General features: G+C 31.0%; 1 long non-coding RNA gene across 10 annotated transcripts in view; it reads left to right on the forward strand.

Moving 5' to 3' along the window:
* The window catches only part of LOC107034144 (uncharacterized), a 95,464-nt gene that overhangs the window by 46,191 nt on the left and 27,014 nt on the right, over positions 1-22,259 (forward strand). For 5 of the 10 annotated variants that reach the window (XR_012079976.1, XR_012079969.1, XR_012079973.1 and 2 more), the window contains 6 exons: positions 1,008-1,075; positions 1,167-1,260; positions 11,925-12,025; positions 14,631-14,730; positions 15,089-15,207; positions 18,705-18,856. This is a non-coding gene — a long non-coding RNA (uncharacterized lncRNA). Of the gene's footprint in view, positions 1-1,007; positions 1,076-1,166; positions 1,261-9,167; positions 9,299-11,924; positions 12,026-14,630; positions 14,731-15,088; positions 15,208-15,452; positions 18,377-18,704; positions 18,857-19,753; positions 20,658-22,259 lie in introns of those variants that run through there. The other 5 variants (XR_012079972.1, XR_012079977.1, XR_012079978.1 and 2 more) reach the window with 5 other exon arrangements.

Genomic DNA, 22,259 nt, shown 5'->3' on the forward strand with positions numbered 1-22,259 from the left:
GAATTCAATGCAGATGCATTGGAAAGCCAGGAGTAGGATGTGGGGATTTATTTTGCTATTCTCTTGATTTTTCCTGTGGATTTGAAATTTTTATCTTTTCAAGTAAGTGGGAAAAAGTACTGTCCCTTTTTTGGTGAAGATATTCTACAATAAGATATACACTTGGAATACTCCATTAAGAGCATGGATTGGGTTAATTCACTCTATTCTGTGTCTTGTAGTAAGTACTTAAAACCATTAGTTGGTGTAAGAACTACAACTATAATCATGGCCTACAGAAATCAAACTATCTAACCAAGTTAAGTTGCTAGGATATTTTTAAATTCTTTTATTTTAAAAGATGAACTGTAATTTTTCTTTCCTTTGCACACTGGCTTTTAATCTTTCCTACTTTTGTAAGTAAAGGACAACCATGAAAATAATTTCTCTTATTTTATCACTACTATTTCATTTACTCTAATTCAAGCAATTTCACAACTATGTTTTCTTTTGGCCATAGATCATAATCATAGCATACTATTTTCAGAAATTTCTTCATGAATTTTGAGCTTCAATTTAAGCTTTGTATTTATACTGTATTATAAGAGAATTCTTGAAATTAGGCAATATATAGATTTTTAGATATTGCAGCAATATACATGTGTATGTGTGTAAGAGAAAGACTGGTCAATCTTGAGGTATGATCTTGAATTTATCTTAAAATATCTGCACTTATATGATGTCCTCCAGAAGCCTCAGTGTGTTCCAAGTTAGACATTGAAGAATGAGTTTTACATATTTGATTTTTAAACTTCAAGAAGATAATAGTAACAGAAAAGTGTATTTTAAAAACTAATGGTAGTACTCTGGACTGAAATATATAAATCTGCTGCTGGGTGTTTCTAATCTGTGATTATTCTGTGCTACGTAAGAATCAGAAAACAATAGTTGTCAACCTCAGTTGAAAATTTTCTAACTTAAGTAATGTGATCAAATTTTTATAGTCTTCACTCTTACCTTTTTCATAGGTTTAGTAACAATAAAATGAAGACAATAATAGAACAAGCCCCTTACGTAGCCCAGCAGTTCTTACCTTGTAAGTATTAACTCACAGTCCCCCTACTATTGCTATAAAAAGTTCAGTGTCATGTTTTGCTTTATTTCTGAATTTTTTTCTACCATTCTAGAATCACAACTTTCTAACATCCCTCTACCTCCAACTCATTGAAGTTTGGTATTTATTTAGTCCAGTTTAGAGCAAGAATAATGCCATTGCCTTGGGTAAGTTTTCTGTTTGAAAAGTGCTTTACAGCCAGGCTCTATTATCTCTAAATCTAAGAATCATAATTGTAAACCTTTTTCCTTCAAAGAATTTTACAAATAAGTAATGGTCCTTTTTATTATCATCATTATTCATGCTATTGACAGTTATTTTATGGTTTTATAAATTGGAAATGTTCTCCCCACTTGAAAAATAATTTCTGCATTTTGCTAGATTATACTGCAGACTTCTTTGTGAGGTGCTTAAAATTTAGCTGTTAAACTTCAGGAGGTAGGAAAAACAGGAAGGCAATCCCTTTTCCTTCCTTTTATATATACACATGCACACCTCTTTCTTAGAATAAGAAACATTTTTACCCTGATTCATTTAACTTTTGAGAAACTTACAAATTCTAAGGGAATAATTCTAATAGATTACCTGAAATTGATATTATACCCCTAGAAAAACTCTCAAAATCCAGATCATGGTAAATGCAGAAGATATTTATTTCCCTAAATTTGAGACCCTAAAATCAGTTACAAGAAAGATTCTCTTCCATCAATTCCTTGAGCTAATCTAAATATCGCTAAATAAAAGAAACTCAGGTGTGTCTCTTTCTGTTCTTGATATTGAAGAATAGGGCTGTTTAAATGAAAACTAGTGCTTCAGATACTTCTGTTACATTACCTCATACCATTGCATTAGTGACCCAGTGAATAATGTGTATGTGTCAAGAGTGACTTCATGATCATAGATCAGCCATTGAGCTCAGTAAGTAGTTTTTCGGGTAGGAATCAATTACATATTGAAAACTTTTAATAATGAGCCAGTTTGAAAAGTAGTGGCCAAATGCCACAGATCACTTCTTTTTCTGATTTTTTTCCCTTTATATTTTTGTCTGTGGAAAACTAGAATGGAAACATTTGCAAATCCCCAAAGAATCCTATATAATCCAGGCTTGGGTTTCTTAATTGGTCCCTTGGAAGCCAGCTCAGCTTTTCTTCAACTTAACTCTTAGAAAAAGAAATCTTTTCAATTGGTCTTGCACTGTTACTGTAGACTGGAGGGCAGCTCACTTTTCCAAAGGAAAAAAAAAAGTATCATTTAATTCCCAACAGATTTATAAGTACAGATACCATCACATTCTTAAGCTCATGTCATCTCCTTTATAAACTTCCAAGCAAGCAGCCTTTTTTGGATATTCTTCAGCATCTTTTAAACATAGATCATTTGCTGTATTTCATAGTTGGAATGTTTTCTGTTGTCTCTCCTAGGTAGTATGCCTGGAGTTACCTTTAATCTTAGATACTAAAATGGTGATGTTTGCAATTAAATAATACCCAGAAAGATAGATACACAGTGAGAGTATTCATTGATTCTTTATGATTGTGTGGATGTTCACTCTTCTGCTTTTTTTTTTTACTGTTTGTTTTATGCCATTGTTTCTTTAAGATAGGGATTTTTTTTAATTTTTCACTTATGGAATATGGATATCCCAGAAACTGGAATATTACTGTTCCATATATTTGATACTGTCAAAATTAAATAATGGCAGTGTTTTGGGTTCAGTTTTACAAATTGAGTGGAGATGAAATATTTTTCAAGTTGGTTTTCCAATTTTAAGGTCTTAAACTTTTGTTGCTTAACATAAAATATTCAGAAATAGTCATAATTTTTCCTACTTTTTTCTTTTTTTGAGCTATGCTTTGATTTTTCTTTATTTCTGTTATGTGAATTTAAAATAAGTGTATCATTTGGTGCTAAATAAAATAACATTTAGGTTCATTGTCAGCGTTAAGATCATTGCTTTTCTGTCTTTAATCTACAACAACAAAAAATTTAAGACATTGACTTTATAATAGGAAAGTAAAGCAAAAACTTCACTATTCAGTGCTATCAGTGTTAGTAGTCCTGTAAACAAAACTAATGGAGATAAGTTACTTTGTAATTCAAGGAAGTTATTAAATTTGCCTGGTATCCATGATATAGGCTACCAAAAAGAAATTACAACTATTTCTCACATTGGACTGATTATCAAAGATAAGTTTTCAGAAATGTTATCTAGTTAGCCATAGAATAGCAATGGCATGTAATCATACCATTCTAGAAAATATTGTCAGTTCTTGAATTACTGTGTAAAGTAGGATTTACTGAAAGTATTGCAAATAAAATCAGAATGTCATAATCAGTAGGGCACTAAGTAATCAATATGGGAAATGATATAAAATGTGTTGTGTTTTCAATGAAAGTTAATACTCTTGGTATGAATCCCTAGATATAGCTGAAAATTCTCCTATTTTTAATTTATTTGTAATGGAAATTTACTTGTGTAAATTACTGTCTACCTGTGCCACTCTTGAGGAAATTTTAATTATCTTGAAGAATTTTATAATGTGAATGTTTCTGAGAGAAAGCTATGTGCCAAATGAGAAAAAAAATCAAATTGCTCTTTTGGCACTTGGATTATAGTAAAGAGTGTTACAATCCAAAGCAGAAAAATTCATAAGGGTGCTAGGTATTGTCAGTATTTTGTGGTGAAGAAGTCTTTGCAAACTTAATAATATGATCAGTTGATATTAATTTAGTAAACATATCAATTCCAGGCTCTTAAAGCTGTACATTGTTTTATAATTTGTGAAATAAAGTTGACAGTATGCAACAATCATTTTTCAATTATTGTTCAAATAACAGCTATTTTTGAGAATTAGACAATGCTTAATTCAATAATGCCAGGTGTTCTTGTCCTCAAAGTTTTATATATTTGACATGTATATATTTAACAGGATGATTGAGTTAAATATGAGCTTTAATGTTTAAGGCTGTGTTTCTAATCTCAGCAAAAGTGTAACCATAAAATTTGAATTTTAGTGCCAAAATTATAGAAAGGGGTTGAATTCATTGTTTTCCCACCTTGAACAACTTATCGGTTCAAGATAGATGACTCAAAGAATAGTAGAGAACTTACTATTTATAGAGTTACTTTGGATATTTTCTTAAGAAAATGAAAACAGGGCAGAATTCTATACCACAGGCCCTGATTTAAATAGGAAATAAATATACAAGTATAATGAACTCTGGTATAATAGGGATTTCAAGTTCTTAGCATAAATACAATAGATAACATCCCAGACTACTCTATTCAGTTTTGCCCCTGCCTATCCGTTTGATTCTTCAAAATTATCTCCCTATAAAAACAGGAATAAATTGAATGCAGATTGGCATAAATATATATCCACTTATCAGCAATCGCACCTGAATTTTTGCCTAGACTGTCAATTTCATTCTTCCTGTTAATATCCAATAATAAATTTATTAAAATTTTTCTCAGTTTTCTTTTCCTTAATTTTACTCTTCAGGTTATTCTTTATGTCTCTAGTATTTGGTCTCCTATAGTCAGGACTTAAAATTGGCAATTTTATCTTCCAAATCCTTAACAAGACAGCTTAGTAAAATACATTGAATTTTTCTAAAAGCCAGTTTTTAAATTGATCTACATTCATTTTATTTTAGCCCTCAGAATACTAGAATTAAAACCATAATAAATAGACTTTTTCCATAGTGTTAAAAATTGTATTTGTGTCAGTAATAACTGATGGCAAATAAAATTCTTGTAGGAAAGAGGTTTCATTTTGATATATAACTTCATCTTTGGCCCTAGATATATCTTCTAAAAATAGTTTTGTATCTTTTCTCTAGGCTAAACATACACAGGTCCTTCCACTGGTTCTCATAGTATGAATTCTAGACCATTGGTATGCTGGATATTTCACTTTGGTCTGCTACATTTTGTCAGTATTCCTTTTAAAATATTGTATATAGAACTGAACCCCCAGTATTGTCAATGTGGTTTGAGGTAGAAAATACAGTCTATCTCTTATGAATAAGATACTCTGTTAATGCAGCCTGATTCCAGTAACTTTCTCTTTGTCATCAATTCTGTTAGTTCATATTGACTCACAGTCCACTGAAACCCTAAGTTTGTCAGAAGTGTGTTTCATATCCTACAGGCATTTATAGAATACATGTTCACTGCTAGATGGGCTCATAAAAGTTTAGGATTATACCATCTTAAGAACAGGTCTATGAGGTAGGCATTAATAGGCCCATTTTATAAAGAGGAAACTGAGGCTCTGTGGACTAAAATAACTAACCTAAAGTCTAAACTTATAAGGGACAGGATTCCAACTTGGATCTCCTGGCTTCAGATTCACTGTTCTGTATCACTGCCGCCTTGAGTAAATTATTTCTGCTGCTCATTACTTTGATAAAGTTAGAAATTCAAAAATTGACCAGTGAATTCTGTTGCATTTAGGGTGATTTAAGAGCTTAGGAGACATGTCTTGAACTTTTTAATGTCATTGTTAAATGCAATAATGCCTTATATAAACTAGATGAACTGAAATTAGAATAGTGTAAGATAGAAGTAAATATACCTAAACAAAAATGTTAATGGAAACAAAATTAAAGTTGCATATTATGTATAGGGACGTGAGGGGGAAAATCACTAATTTATGTTAAATGTATAATTTTTACTATATTTTTAATTTTTAAATTAAATCTAAGAAAATTAACTTAAGGTAGTTAAATATTCCCATTTACTCATATTCATTTTCAAGTTGATTTCTTAAGCAAGACACTTTATTTTGTCTCACCTTTCAAAATGACTGTTTTTTCTTAGAAGATTGTAAAAGTGAAAAGTTGATAGATCAAAAGCTAGTAAAGATACGTAAGAACCCACAGGCCAAAATATAAACAGCCAGACTTGGAACTAAGGCTACTGTATAAAGATTAAAGGACAAGAACTGAATGGTTCTGTTTTCTGATTTTTTTAATAGCTTTTTTTTTTTCTTTTTTCGGTTCTGCATCAAGGTTCTTTCCATATCTAGTTAAGGAAGGTGGTTCTTCTTTTAGCCAGCAAACTTTAAAGGAGGTATAGAAGGATGGAGGCACTGTGATGTTTCCAGTGGACAAAGATAACAGAATGGAAAAATGGCATGGTACATACTGGGAAGCATTGCCATATAGCTAGTCCAGTTTCAGTGGAGGATAGGTATGAAATGATAAAACCAAGTACCTTTTCAACACAGTACTCAATTGTCGATGTTCAAAACTTATTATGAATTGACAGTTCAGTATCAGCTAGAAAGGATGAAGTAGGAATCTACTGTAGGAGATAGACTTAATTGTCCTTAAAAGTAGGAATAAATGGAAAGGGGATTAGTGAGTATTTTAGCCTCCAGCAGTAGCTTTGGAGAAGGTTCAGAGATCAGGTAGGAATGTACAGCTTAGGAGAGGAGAGAACTGGAAAACGACCTATTATAAGCATCTCAGTTCTTCCTGGAGCCTTGAAAAATCACTCACTGGGAGAGGATGGTCACTACTCAAATGATGAGTAATAGTATTTGGTTCTACTTGGTACTCATCTGCTGGCCGCAGTAGCTTCATGCTTGATCAATCTTTTGTTCACTCATAAATACTTAATGTGCTTCTCTAACTTATAGGTACCCCTTTTTCCTAAATATATAACCACCATACTTTGAACACACTAACAAAATTAATAATAATTCCTTACTATAATAATATCTAGTTGCTATTAAATTTTCTGATTATTTCAAAAAGGTCCACATAATGCATTTGGTTGTCATGGCTCTTAAAAGAGATCTTTTAACTGGAATTGTAGAGTGCTTTCATTGGAGAGAAATAGGAAATACTGCATAGGTCCTGATTATACAGACTTTGATGCTGGACAGAGAAGTACAGACTCCACTTGGGAAACTACAGATATATTCTTAACTACAGATACATTCTTTAGGAAGTTTTGTTAAGTGACTAAAGATAGAAAGTCAAGCTGAAATGCAATTGTAGGTATAAGGTACTTAGACCTAATTTTAAGGTATGAAATTAAGAATGGCAAAGAAATTGATGAACTGAGATCTCAAAGAAAAGATCAGTTGGTCTTATTGACTAACTGAATACAAGGAATGATTGACACAAGGTGAAAATTAGTGTAAAGAGAATAGCAGTGGGCAAGTATCTGTAATTTGAATTCAAAAGAAAAATGTGTCTAAGAAGAAAAAAATTAATATAAATAGCATGTCTATGTTCTTATCAAACCTTTTGTATTTCTTGGCTGACATTATGATACATTTGTGATTTAGTCATATCTAGGGAGTAAAGTCATCAAAAATTAAAAGCTCAAGAAATATAAATGTTTAGCTTCTAAGTAGTTTAACTTTGTATATAAGGAAGCTATGGTTAGAAAATCTAATAATAAAATAACATTTTGGAGGGAAGTGTGTGACACACACACATCTGACTTTTCTGGAATAAATTGTCTGGATTGAAATCCACTTCACACAAAGTTTCTAAGTAATCAGTCATTAATTTCTTCAGAAAAATTCAAGGGAGTGTCAAAATGGTACAATTTTATATTGCTTAAACTCAAAAACTAATAAGTTTTTTGGGTTATACCTTAATATTATTTCAAGCCTGTTCTCAACACTGAATTTTAAATGTATCTTATCTAGTTAATAAAAATGTTTGTTTCTAAGCATTTGTATCCAAAAAATAAGTAAAAGAAAAGCAAATTTTAATCTGTTGCCTGTGAATTTTTTGTATATGGACATGTCCTAAAACTTTCAATTTCTTTAAATGAAAAAAATCACCATGTTTAGTGAAATTGTTAAAGTTTAGTTAGACCCCCACAATTTAGGCCTTTGCTTAAAGGTATTAAAGAATGTTCTAATTTTTCATTTTCTCCAAGTATAACATGTACATATCATACCACTTGTGTAGTATTCCACTGTACTATGCTAGGATAGTCACTCTCTGGCCCCGGAGCTGTATACAGCCAGCTCTTTAGAGGTTTATATGCATTATTTGAACCATACTTGAAGAAAGTAATAACTATTATAAATTGTGTTGATGCCAATTTAAAAGTAAAATTAAATATTTGAAAAATCTAATTTAGTGACGCATAAAGGATATATCTAAACAACAAAGCAGTAGAAATATTTTCATGCCATGTATTAGCATCCGAATATTCCTATCATATAACAGTGGAAACAATCTATAAATTCAAAGAAATTTTGAATTTAAAATAACCCCTTCTTGACGACATAATAAAAAACCTACTTTGGCAGCTCCAAAGTAGAAGATAATTTATAAGTGAAAAGGAAAAATCGAAGTTTACTAGCCTAAGACTATTGTTGCTGTTGAACACAGGTAAAGAGAGATGTACTTTCTCTACCTGGCTATAATAACTTCACTGGGATCTTTAAGTTTATTAATACATTTAGGTCAAGAATTTTCCTATTTTTCTGCCATGTGGAAATAAATGTTTTCTAATATTTTAAATTTGTCAGGTTTTCAAATAGAAAGCAGTGATTTTTAATTATCTCAGTTAAAAATAGAAATAAAAATTGATAGGAAAATACCTTTCTCTAAGGGTGTTTATTAAAACATCAGTGGTAAAGTTGCAGTATATCACAGAAATTAATCATCTTTAAGAGATGAAATTAAGGTGAGAGAAACTATAGCATGTATATACAGAAAAACCTTGTAACCTTGTAACTAATAAGCAAATTCAGCAAAGTTGCAGGGTACAAATCAGCACTCAGAAATCAGTTGCATTTCTAGGCACTAATAACAAACAATCCAAAAAAGAAATTAATAAAACAACTCCATTTAAGTAGCATCAAAAAGAATAAAATGCTTTGGAGTAAAATTAACCACAGTGGTGAAAGACTTGTATACTGCAAATGATGTAACATTGCTAGAAGAGATTAAGGAAGATACAAATAAATGGAAAGATATCCCATGTTCATATATTGGGAGTCTTAATGTTGTTAAGGTAAGATTACTACCCAGAGTGATCTGCAGATTCAATACAATCACTATCAATATCAATGACTTTTTTTTTTTTTAGAAGGAGAAAAATATATCCTAAAATTCATGTGGAATCTCAAGGGACACCGAATAGCCAAATCAATCTTGAAAAAGAAGAACAATGTTGACCCTCTCACACTTTCGGATTTCAAAACTTAATACAAAGCTCTGGTAATCAAACAGCATGATATTGGCAGAAAGACAGACGTATAGACCAAGTGGAATAAACTAGAGGGCCCAGAAATAAACCTTGAATTTATGTTCAGATGATTTTTGACTAATGTACCAAGACCATTCAAATGGGGGAAGGACAGTCTTTTCAACAAATGGTGTTGGGAAAACTGGATATCCAAAAGAAAAGTTGGACATTTACCTCATACTGTATACAAAAATTAACTTAAAATGGATCAAAGGCCTAAATGTTAGAACTAAAATGATAAACCTCTTAGAAGAAAACATAGGAGGAAAGCTTCATGACAGTAAGGCTTTCTTGGATATGACACCAAAAGCACAGGCAAGAACAAGATAAATTGAACTTCAAAATTTAAAACTTGTGCATCAAAGGATTCTATCAACAGAATGAAAAGGCAGCCTACAAAATAGGAGAAAAGATTTGCAAATCTTGTATCTGGTAAGGGATTAATGTCCAAAATATACCAAGAACTCCTATAACAACAAAAAAAAACCTATGTATAAAATGAGTAAAAGTCTTAAATAGATATTTCTCCAAAGAAGATATACAAGTGTATAAACACAAGAAAAGATGCTCTACATCACTAATCATTAGGGAAATGAAAATCAAAACCACGATGAAACACTATTTCACTCACATTAAGATGGATACTATCAAAAAAAAAAACAAGTGTTTACAAAGATGTGGAGAAATTGGAAATTTTGCATAGCCACTATGGAATACAGGCCTCAAAAAAATAGAATTACTGTATGATCCAGTGATACCACTTTAGGGTATATACCCAAAACAATTGAAATGAGGACTCAGAAGCATTTATATACCATGTTCTTAGCATTAATTGTAATAACCAAAACATCAAACAAATAAATGTCCATAGATGGAGAAGTGGATAAACAAAATATAGTATATACACACAATTGAATACCACTCAGCCATAAAAAGGAAAGTTTGATACATACAATGACTTGGATGAACCTTGAAAAAATTACGCTAAGTAAAATGAGCCAGACATAAAAAGTCAAATACTGTATGATTCCATTTGTACGAGGTACATAGAATAGGCAGATTCATAGCGACAGAAAGTAGAATGGTGTTTTCCAGGGGCTGCAGTTATTGGGGAAAGGGCAGTTAGTGTTTAGGGGGTATAGTTTCAATTGGTGTAGATGAAAAGGTTCTGGAGATGAGTCGTGGTGTTGCGCAACATTGTGAATGGCCTTAATGTCATAGAACTATACACTAAAATTGCAAAATTTGCTACCTAAGAAATGAAGACTTTCTTACTATGAAGTGTTTCTTTTTTTAAGGTTTATAAAACTTCGCATTTTGCAATCTTCACATTTATTTCTTTCAAGTTTGGCATACTTGGCTTAGTTTAAAATAATAAATTTAGGGGAAAAAGGATTGGAATTGAAATAACCCAATTGATTCTTCCTGATTTTGAAATAATCACTTGATTTTGGAATAATCATTTAATGTATATGTCTACTGTGCTTGGGTAAAGAACAATATGCAGTCTTAAAGAATTACTTGTTTCATGATTTTGTGTTTTGTAATTTAAATGATTTTAAATTCTGAGAAGGGATTATGTTGTTTGGTACAATGGTGTACCAACTAGCATAACAACTGGGACAGTGCTTGGCACATAGTAGGTGTTAAGTAAAATATTTTTAAAATGAAAACATTTATGTATATAGATTATTTGAAAATGTCATGTTTACATTTTTGTCTGGAAAGTGGGTATGGTTTTTGTCTGGAAAGTAAGCTTGAGCAGGCAGGATAGCCTAAAGGACAGTTCTGTAATTTAACTAATAAATAAAAATATGTATTATGTGTTTCTCAAATCATTATGAACAGATCTGTTTTGTTTATATATTAAAAATTGTGCTGACCCTTGAGCCAATAAAAGAGTAATACACAAAACTGGTTGTTCAAGTAAGAAATTAGCTACATTTTAATGGGAAAATATTCATAAAAATTAATGTAGAATATGTGACAGTTAAGCTTTGTGTAAGCAATTGGATGTTAGAAGGGAGGGGCAAACTTTGGTGCACATCACATTACTCTGTAATAGAAATATTGTAGCTTTAGCATAGCCATTTTAGCAATGAGAAAATTGGGGCAAAAGAGGTTTCCAAACTTGAACTAGAGTAGTAGTAGTTTTCTGATACCTTTTAGAGAGAGAAGTAATCTCATTGCTACATCTAAGTATGTGAAAACTGTTTAGGAGTATACTTCCTTACCCTGTGAAGAATGGGAACAAGAAGAGAGTAAGACGATCAAGAGCCACAGGGTTCCTGTTGTATTTTTCATCTCTGGGTACAGTTAACTCATTTTTCCCAAGGCTTTCTATGTTAAAATTACTTCAAAGTGATATCCAACTCTAACAGAATAACTATTCCAATAGATTAATGGTGAGGGTAAAATAATTTTGGGGTTTTTTTAATGTAAATTATCTCAGAGAAAATTGGCTTGTTTTAGGTCTTCTGAATATTTTTACCTTAGTAGTAAAATATTTCATGTGACTTCTAATTTTTTCCTTTAAAAGTATATTTGCATTTTGCTAGCTTAAGTTTATTGAAACTGAGCTCTTATATTCATTTCTAGTTTCTACCTTGACATGAAGTCTTACCTACTTGATGAAGATGTCTTTTGAATGGTGTACTGCAAGGAGTGAAATACTGTTTGTAAATTATGCTTTTGCCAAGGTAAAGTCCAGATTTTATGAATTCACTTTTTGTTTATAAAAGGAAAAAATAATTTCATATATATTAATACATTGAAAAGTTTGATTAAATTCCTAACTGTATTGACTAAAGATGACACCGAAAAAAATGCTTTTATTTTTGTCATACATCTTTGTGTTCTAACCTATAGCAATATGCTTTGCACATAATAGGCTTTTCTTAAATTTTCAGTGTACAATGTTTTATTATACTACAAAAGTTTCCAAGAAATGACTAATTATTCATACTATGTCAATGTTAGACTCTCAACATGGGTTTTTAATGTATTTATCCTCTTTTTTTCTAAAAAAAATTTTTTTTGTATCTTTAGGTGCTAATGTGTGTTTAAAAAATAAAAACCTTGGAGTAAAGTAGCAGCACATAATGGTTTGTGGATTTTGAAAAAGTGCAGGCCATATTGTGCTGCCTCAAAAATACAAGGGTCTGATCTTCTGAAGAAAATATATTTCTTTTTATTCATAGCTCTTATGATAGCAATGTCAACAGTGCCTTAGCAGCACGTAAATATTGGCGTTAAGATTCTAAAATTATCTCCAGTATTAACTGTGCTGCTGAAGTAAGGTTGGCCATACTCTACAGTCATATTTTAATATATGTATTACCAATGTATTTTCAGTTATATTGATAATTTCAGTATTATTGATAATCTTGTCATTTTTAGTGTGATTCTATAAAAATAAGTTAATACTAACTTTTAAGTGTATTGTGTTTATTAAAGCAGTGTAATTGCAAGTTAATAATTGTATTGAATGCCATCAAGAGTTTATTGGAAGAGCTCATACAGCATCAAATAAACTTATTTTTACTTCAGATAGAACAGAAGTATTTATTTTTCCTTTCTCTAGTAAAATGAAATTACTTTAAAGAATTTTCTTATCTCACAGGTAAATATACATTATAAAATACACATTTTAAACAACTTAGAACATAATTTTTAGTAATATTTCTAAATATTTTCTTATAAGGGAAAGTATCAAAACCTGAAATTTCTGAAGTCCTGTGTCTCAGAATACACTTAATCATAACTTTAAAGGTAGGAAAGACCTTACAGGTGACCAGCCTATTGGTTGAGTAGCTCAGGAAACAGAAACTAAAATTAAGAAATTTGCTACACATGCAGATTAGGATCTTAACTCTATGCCTTGTAAGTTTATACTATCATATTGTTTTTTTCTTGTTTTTATTTAAATGTTTTTTAAATCCTTAGCCAAAGATTTTTGTTTGAAAGTAAAGTAAAAAATATGAAGCCTTATTTGTTTTCTAAATATCTAATATTTAAGTAGAGTAAGACCAAAAATTATTATGGTAGTCATTAATTTTATAGATGCCAACACAGTCAAAATTTTCCATTTAATTACAGTTTGAAGGAAAATATTTTCTTTACCTTCTATTCCTTATTTGTTGGTGTTTTATTAAGTTATTCAACTAAAAATTGATGTTCAGGATAAGAAGAGTGTGTTTGTGTAGTGTACCATACTTCTGGTCTTAATTCCTGCAAGGAATATCTTACCCCTTTCATGTAACCAAGCAGAAAATCTACAAAATAAAAGCAGTTCTTAATGAATCATTTTCAATTATAACAGTCTGTTTTGGAAACTTTAAAAGTATTTCCGATATAATTTAAGGCATTGTATTCAAAAATCTTCTGTTTAAGTTCTAATTTGAAGGTAAGGAAAATATATAAGACAAAGCTCTCATTTTTAAGAACAGCTTTTTTTCAGAAAAATTTTTTCCCAGAATAAGGAAGTAATATACAGTATTGGCTACAATTAAATGCCAGCTTTTGCAAGGAAATAATATTACCTTGGTGCTTTTAAAAATCAGTCTTCAAGCTTTTAATCTGTTTCCTTTATTTCATCTCAACCATTTCATGAAAGAATGTAACAAATATATGATAATTTTTGGTTCCACTAAAAATATTTTGGGATCTAATACATAGATGCTTAGAAATATTTATTGAATGAATTTCATAGTTTGTCCAGTATTTTCCAGAACAATCCAGAAATTGAATTGCTATTTTTTGTTTTGTTTTCCTTAATGTATTTAAAGTCAGATTTTAGAAAATTATATTTAGCCTAATCTACCTCCTAAATGACAAGAGAGAAAACCTGCTTTTTACATTTACTAAGTGAATATATGTAGGTGCTCCAAATGTGGAAAAGGATCATTTGGAGCTAAATAAAAACTTCTGTTGTTCTAATCTTGAGAATGTATTAAAGAAAAATTGAAATATTTGGAGAGTAAGAAAATATAGAAAAACTGTTACACTGAAATGTATTATAATAGTATGCAGTTTCTTTTCAGTCTCTTATTAGAGAAGAGGAAATAACCTATCAATACCTAATGAAACACACATTTAGGTAACTCAATAGGACTTGAAGTTTTACCTGTAAGAGTTAATATACTTTCACCAAAGAGCAGATAGTAAAATGAAAGTTATACCCTTTAATGTTAATCTTAATTTGGCCATTTATTTTGCGAAGATGAAATACTTACATATGAGTGTGAATTAAGTTTTCATTTTTTCCATCTTCTTTGGAAAAAAATCCTAATCTTTTTCATTCAGGTTTCTTTTTAAGTTGATGCCAAATAATTCCAATATTGAGCATCTTAAATCTGTTACTTGGAGTATGGATTGAGTTTGGAGCTAACTCAGAGGACTAAAGGCAAGTATCCAGGAGATAGTGAGAGAGCTATTCTAATAGTTCAACAATTCAGTTTTCATACTATATTCAAATGTAAATCTCTTAAGATCACATATATTGATATGTGATAGTTGATTTGAAAATTTGGTCATAGGCCAAATGCCATATTTAACAGTAAAGATTTTCTTTGGTTTTATATCATTTTAATTGTTACAGAATTAGAGGTGTTTTTAAGCCACCAAGTACGATTATTGATATATGTCCAGGTTAGCCATAATCGGATTAGCAGGATTATACTTTAATGAACTATAATCTCTAAATTAATGTATATATTTAAGGGTTGACATTCTAAATCAGTTCTTTTTTTTTCGTTTTGCAGGTGGATATTACTAATCCTTATCCATGGAAAAGGTTTTATTCTAAGTGTCATTTCTCATTGAATATTATCAAAAAGGAGAAAAACTAATGCCCTAAACTTTTGAGATAGTTTTGGCTCTAGTAAGTATTTAGACATAATACTTGCATATCTGGGAGAAGAAATAAGAGACCATCATCAGTACATTTCCAGCTAACATTTTTATTTTCTTGCCTCTTACCAAGGGATTTCTTACAGGTTTTATTACAATAGATTGAACACCTTTAATGGAGAATTAGTTTTCTCCACTATAATTTAAGAGTTTATGTTCTTACCTTGTTTATTTATAAAGTATATCCCACAGATTTCTTATGTCTTCTTTTTTTAGGCTATATCCAATGAAGAAAATGGCAAAACAAGTTTAAACCTTTTATGTTAAAATTACTGTGCAAGGTGACAAGTTAGTTGCTGTTTTATTGTCTTTATTATACTGAAATTAAATTCATTTATAATTTCTATTTGGGTCTATTTCTTGATTGTTAATACATGGAATTCATGCAAAAACTTCATGAAAAATACATTAGATTAGCATATTGATGAGTCACATCCCCCTTAATTCTGTGGGATTTTGAATAATCTGATATTTATTATATTCGTGTTATTAGACTTTTGTGTTTTAGAAAAATGTAAACTGCCTGGAGAATCTTGTTATTGTTTACATTTATCTTATGCTATAGGATTAGATTTTGTTTGAAAAATTGTGCTGAGAAAAAAAATTTTTAAGCCACTTTTACACTAAAGATTTCCTCAGTTGATTAACTTGTTATTAAAGTTAGTCTGTACATCTTTGTTTTACAATTTAACCACTTAGCATGGGTTTTTCTGTTAAAGAATATCTTTAGGAAGTGGTAGAAACTTTAAAATCACTCCAGAGTTTGCTTATTTCCACATCTCATTATTTCATAATCTTTGGAATGCTTATTATACTTATGGAAGTAATATTTTCAGGGATATAAATTCTTGTAGTACCACTAAACCTTTTCTTCTCTTTGGACTATTTTTTTTTATAATTTGGGGGCAGTAATTAGGTTTATTCATTTATTAATTTTAACAGAGGTGCTGGGGATTGAACCCAGGACCTCATGCATGATAAGCAGGCACTCTACCACTGAGTATACCCTCCCCACACCCGCCATTTAGACTTGAACACATATGATAGTAAACTATAGGATATTTTTTTTTAAGTTTCTATGTGATCAGTTTAAAAATACCATTTTAGCATGAAGCAGTAGAATAGAGTGTTGTGTCATAGTTATAATTTGAGAAAGTTTAGGTGCATCATTTCTCTTTTTGCGGGGGGGTGGGGGATTAGGTTTACTTATTTATTTATTTTTAGAGGAGGTACTGGGGTTGAACCCAGGGCCTTGTGTATGCTAAGCATGTGCTCTACCACTTGAGCTATACCCTCCCCCTAGTACATCATTTCTTAAGAGAATTTGTACATTTTAACATAGTCTGTGTAGATTTTATATTAATTTGTTTTATATATCCATAAATATCTTATCTGGCTAATTAAAAATAGCCAGATAAGCTATTTGAAGCATTTATATAAAGAACAAGGAACATTAAAAATAGATTTGAAGCATTTATATATAGAGGGGTACAAATTTCTTATTCTACTATATAGTCACTCATGGTCAGCACTGAACAAAATAGATAAATTCCAGCCCTCATGGAGCTTACAATCTTGGGAGTGAGGTGAGGGTAATAGAATAGACAAAAGACTGATAGGTGCTATTAGTTGTATGTCAGATGGTGGTAAGTTTGATGAAGGAAAATAAAGCAAGGGAGGTAGGAATGGGAAAAAGGTGTTTGGAAAGCAGGCAGATATATTTTTTAAATAATGTAGTCAGAAAATGCCTTACAGAGATGACATTTGAACAAAGACAAACAATGGTAAGGGACCAAACCATTAGGTATCTAGGAGAAGAGCCTTTCAGGTAACTGAAATAACAACTACAAAGACCTTGAGGCTGAAACATTTTTGGTGTGTACCAAAAATTGCAGCAAGGAGGTCTGGGTGGCTATGATCAAGTGTACAAGAAGGGAGAATCATAGCTCAAGTATCAAAGTTTATAAGGGCCAGATCTTATGTCTATTTAAGCTTTTAGCTTAATCCACAAGTTTAATTTTCCATACTTCTTTAAGAGAACCTTGACAATTGTATATGCCTCAGCCTATTTGACCTGTATAGACAGAACAGAATATTTTTATGGATCTGACACAAGGTTAGAACCTCTGGCTGAGACCATTTACAACATAAACAAAATGTTTAAATGGTTGGTTAATATGTGTTATGATCAGGTTTTTACAAATTGTGCATTGATGGCTCTGAAATTGTTTTTCATTTGCTTAGTTTAGCTAGTTAAAGCTAATAGTTCCAAGAGACACTCTAAACTTGTTCATGTTTGTCATTTACTTGAACGAACATCATCTTTGACTTCTCCATTCTTAAAATTATTGCCATATTTCTCACCTACTCCTATTCTCTTAGCATTTTAGCTGAGGAGTTCTTTGTGTGTAATTGTTTTATCCACTATAGTATATCCCACTAATTTAATCTTCCTAAAACACTGCTTTTGCTTATAGGATAAAATTCAAGCTTCTTAACTTGTACATCATGGTCTTGCCCTAACCTTCTTAAGTTGTTCCATTTTTCCTCAAGCAGATTAGTCCTCCATCTGTTATTTTATCTCTGTATCTTGGTTATGCCATTTTACCACCCCAATTCTCTAATTCCTATACATTTTTAAAAAGTGGGTCATACCTCTTGTGGGTTGTTTCCTGACTTTAACAGTCTAGCATTATCCCTCCTTCCCATATAATGACAGTTTATATCTGTAGCTCTTAACCTTTTTCTCTCACTTAACACACCTGAGGAACATAACATTTGAATCATTAATTGTACCTCATTTACTCATTTGTATTAACCTTTTAAATGTATTCATAATATGAAGAAAAATTTAAAGTTTAAGAAACAAAATGAAAAGCAGGTGGACTAAGATATCTAGAACTTCAAAACATCAGCTTAAATATAAGGTCCCAAAGTTCAAATAATTGATTTTATGCTGAAAAGTGATATAGTTGATATTTTCTCAGTTGTATATAACAATATATATATGTCTCACATGTGATGGAATGTGGACCAGTTATATTTCTAGGATTTTAGCACATTGAAAGAATAATAGATTCTTTATTTCAATTTTCTAATATTGTAAAAGCTATTAATAAATATACTCATTTAAGAAGTAATCCATGTGTTTATTATAGTGTTGTTTATCATATTAAAAGACCAGAAGTTTTCAAAGTGTCTGATAATAAAAGGCTGATTAAATAACATGCTGAGTGGAATACTGTGCAGCTATTTTAAATGATGTAATGAATATTTAATGAGCTAGAAAGTTGTTCATGATTAAGTGAAAAAGTATTACCAAATAGTGTGAACAGACTCATTAGAAGAATACATATGCTAAACTGTTGTTATTACTGGTTTACTATGGGTATGAGATAATTCTTATTCTTGATTATAAATAAGCATGTATGATTTTTGTGACTGGGGGAAAATTTGTTTTTTGAAAAGGAAAGAGATCCTTGAAAAATAAAAACAATTATTTGGAGCAGACTTGACAACATGTATTCACCTCCTTTGGAAATCTGTAAATGGAAATCCTGTGGGTTCAGAATTTTAGAAGTGATATTGAAAAATTAACTATCACGAGAAGAACTGAACAGGTAATTTCAAAAATCAGATAATTTTAAAATCAGCTTAAAGGGAGCAATCTACTCTGTGTCCTCAAAGGAATATTGAAAAGGAATTCAAGAATCACTTCTTGAATTCTTTGTTGAACAGTTTTATTGTCATTTCCCCAGTCTTCTAGCCTGCCAAACCACAAAAGGTAAGTATAAGAAAAAGAGTAGATAAATATATTTTAATTTTGAAGCTATATTAATAAACTATGTAAAGAAAAACAAACTTGGTTTATTTTATAGTTATGGATATTTAATAGCCCAATGAAACTGACTTTCAGATCTAAAAAGGATTTTTCTGTTTAAAAAGAAGTTTGTTTTAATTTTTCCTGGTATTAAAGTAGTATAGGCATAGAAACCTCAAAAAAGGCAAAAAATTCTATTTAAAAGTCACATTTTTACCATCCAGTGATAACTACTGTTATTAGCTATGTATTATTCCCTTTTAGTTGTATAGTTGGATTAGCAAATTTATTTCTTAACTCATAACTATGCCAGGAACTGGAAAGAACATCTCCCTCTAGAAAAGAGATAAGGGCTATGCTCTGGCTCAGAAGCTTTTCCTTTACATTTATCTAATGTACAGTGGAACCCCGAACAACATGGGTTTGAACTTACATGCGGGGTTTCTTTTTTCCATAAATACATACTGCAATAGTACATGGTCTACAGTTGGTTGAATCTGAGGATGCAAAACCATGGATGCGGGGGGCCACCTATAAAGTTATACGTGGATTTTCGGCTATGAGATGGGTTGGTGCCTCTAACCCCCTTGTTCAAGGGTCAACTGTAAACTTAAAAAATACCACAGATTTTATCATTTGTTTTGTAATATTTTACTGTAAAATACTTCAATTATTTTATTAATTTCTTTTCTTCTAGATATTTTAGTAATTTGAGCATATGAGCAGATGCATCTTGTTTATTACCCTCTGGCTTCCTCTACCACACCTGCATGCCATCCCCAAGGATACCTTTCCATAGTTTAAGAGCCTTTCTGAGGCAAAGGAGGTCATTGAAGGGTTTTAATTTTAAGCAAGAGAGTAAGAAAAACAGTTACTGAAAATAAGTATTGCTCAAGATATACTGAAAGAGAGAAATCTAAGAAATCTAATCTAAATCTAAGAAATCAGTATAATAAATTGAGTTTCTTTTTTGCCTCCAAAATCACATCAAATTTATCACAAAGCTGAGCTGTTGTAAAATTGTGGAATTCACATTTGATATTCAAAAGCATTTGCTGATAATTAAGGACATTTTAGTTCAAACACATGGCTATGGTTATCAAAGTGTAAACATGCACAAATGTATGAATTCATAGTGTATGACCTGTTACAGTGACCCATTTAGAATGTCAGCAAAAATAGTGTATCTCAACCTGTTTTCTCACATTGATATTTTGTAATTTAACTAAACTCTTACCAGCAGTTTAATTTAGACAGGTTTAGAATCTGAAAATAACTTGGCTAAGATAGAGTAAAAAAACTATCATGTGAGTATCTAAAACTCTGACCATCTGAGGGGAGGGATGTTTGTCACCAAAACAAGCTTATGTTACTGATTTCACATTAGATCCTCCGTTATGTCATTTTTATCACCATTTTAATGAGCATTGTATCCTTTGAAAATATAAGGAAAACACCCAATGTAATAGTTTAAGCTATCAGACCATTTTTTAATGTAATTAGAATGTAATTTTTACATGTATTTACTTCTAAAATTTGGAATTTGCATCTTTAAAACTTCATGACTTATTTGTTCTAGAAATTTCCTCATAGTTAAAATCTTCAGCAAAAATCTGTGATGATTTTACAATACTTAATTTATTCATTAAGAAACCAAATTCCTAAAAATAAATAAAGAATTCATTCCATTTACTCTTATTTTTAATAATACCAGATGGTCTTGAGTGGTTTCTTTTTGTTTGTTTTTTGGTTTTGGAGTGGAGTTTTTTTGTTTGTTTATTTTTTGGACTTTAGGTAAAGGTTCAACAAATTTCAAAACTAGCATGAAAGCTCTTCATTTATTTAGGCTAAACTTTTGCTATATGTTAAACACTTCTTTGCCCAAACCATTGTGATTTGAAGTCTCAGTGTATATGGCTCATGTCAGGCCACATGGAGGGGATGGATGTGAACCAACTTTAGAGGTCAGTCAGAGAATTGAAAAAATAAGAGGTCTTCAAATGTCATAAGGGGTGGTTGAAGTTATTGAGAAGCTTTCTTGAAAAAAGAAAAGAACAATATTGTGACTTTATTCTGTTTTGCCCTGGAGGGCACAACTGGGCAGATCAAGTTTCAGGAATGCAAATATAAACTCCTAAGCAAGGGCTTTCTACCAGCTATGGATGTGTGCATAATGGAAATATACTGCTTTCTGCTTTGAGTGACCTCAAAAGTGATGAAATAAAGGAGAGAAAGTAAGATTTAAAGACATCATATGAAATGAAGAAAATCAGTACATCAGCTTGAATAAACTTGCCTTGAAAACAAAAATTTGAAGTATTACTAAATCGCTAACTGACTAATTTTACCATAAATCTAAATTTCAAGATTCCACTGTAAGGACATTCGTGCTGACAAAGAACCATGTTTGACTAAAGGCAACTATAGAGAAATTTCTAGATTGTTTTAAGACAATTTTTACTGAAAACTGTATCTTAACTGACAGTAGCTAAGGAAGGTACTTCTTTAAGTTCAAGATCAAGGTTTTAAGAAGTATATGTCACTTGTCTGAAAACTATGAAACAATGAAAATGTTAACAATGAAATACTAATATTGGAACAATCTTTAAATACCAAAAACTTCCGTAAGTTGGCATTTGTTTTCAAGAAGGATTACTTTTTCAAGGCTGTTGGATAAATCCAGTATAGAATTGGATCATTACATTTTCATTTTCGTCTTAAGACTTCAAAGGAGAATAAAGTTAAAGAATTTGGATAAACTCACAGAAAGGAACCAATTCTACAAAAAATCTTAATCATACAGCTTTGATTTGAGGAAAGTTGAGCCACAATGTTAACGGGACATTCTTTGATGTTTATTTTCTAGGGTGCTTGGATGTTAATAAGACTGAAGGGCCATAGCTTGGGTTTAGGATTACCACTCTTGGAATTCTCTTTCTGTAGTCAAATATAGGCGAATTCAGCTTCATTTTCTCACTTTACCAGACAAATAATAGGTGCTCAGTTACTAAGTGGGATGTTCCTAGAAAGATCAGTCTCATTCTGAAATTGGCATGGGCTCTAGTTGTCTAGTAATTCTGTCATCAAATATGAAGGAAATCATTCTGTAGTATCTTTACTAGTCTTTTGAGCCAGAATTATTGTTGAGACTTGATTAAACAATGTTATGGTTTGGCTGAGAAGATAATTTTTATGATATCTCT

Source organism: Vicugna pacos, chromosome 14, assembly GCF_048564905.1.
Source record: "Vicugna pacos chromosome 14, VicPac4, whole genome shotgun sequence".
Classification (NCBI taxonomy): Eukaryota; Metazoa; Chordata; class Mammalia; order Artiodactyla; family Camelidae; genus Vicugna; species Vicugna pacos.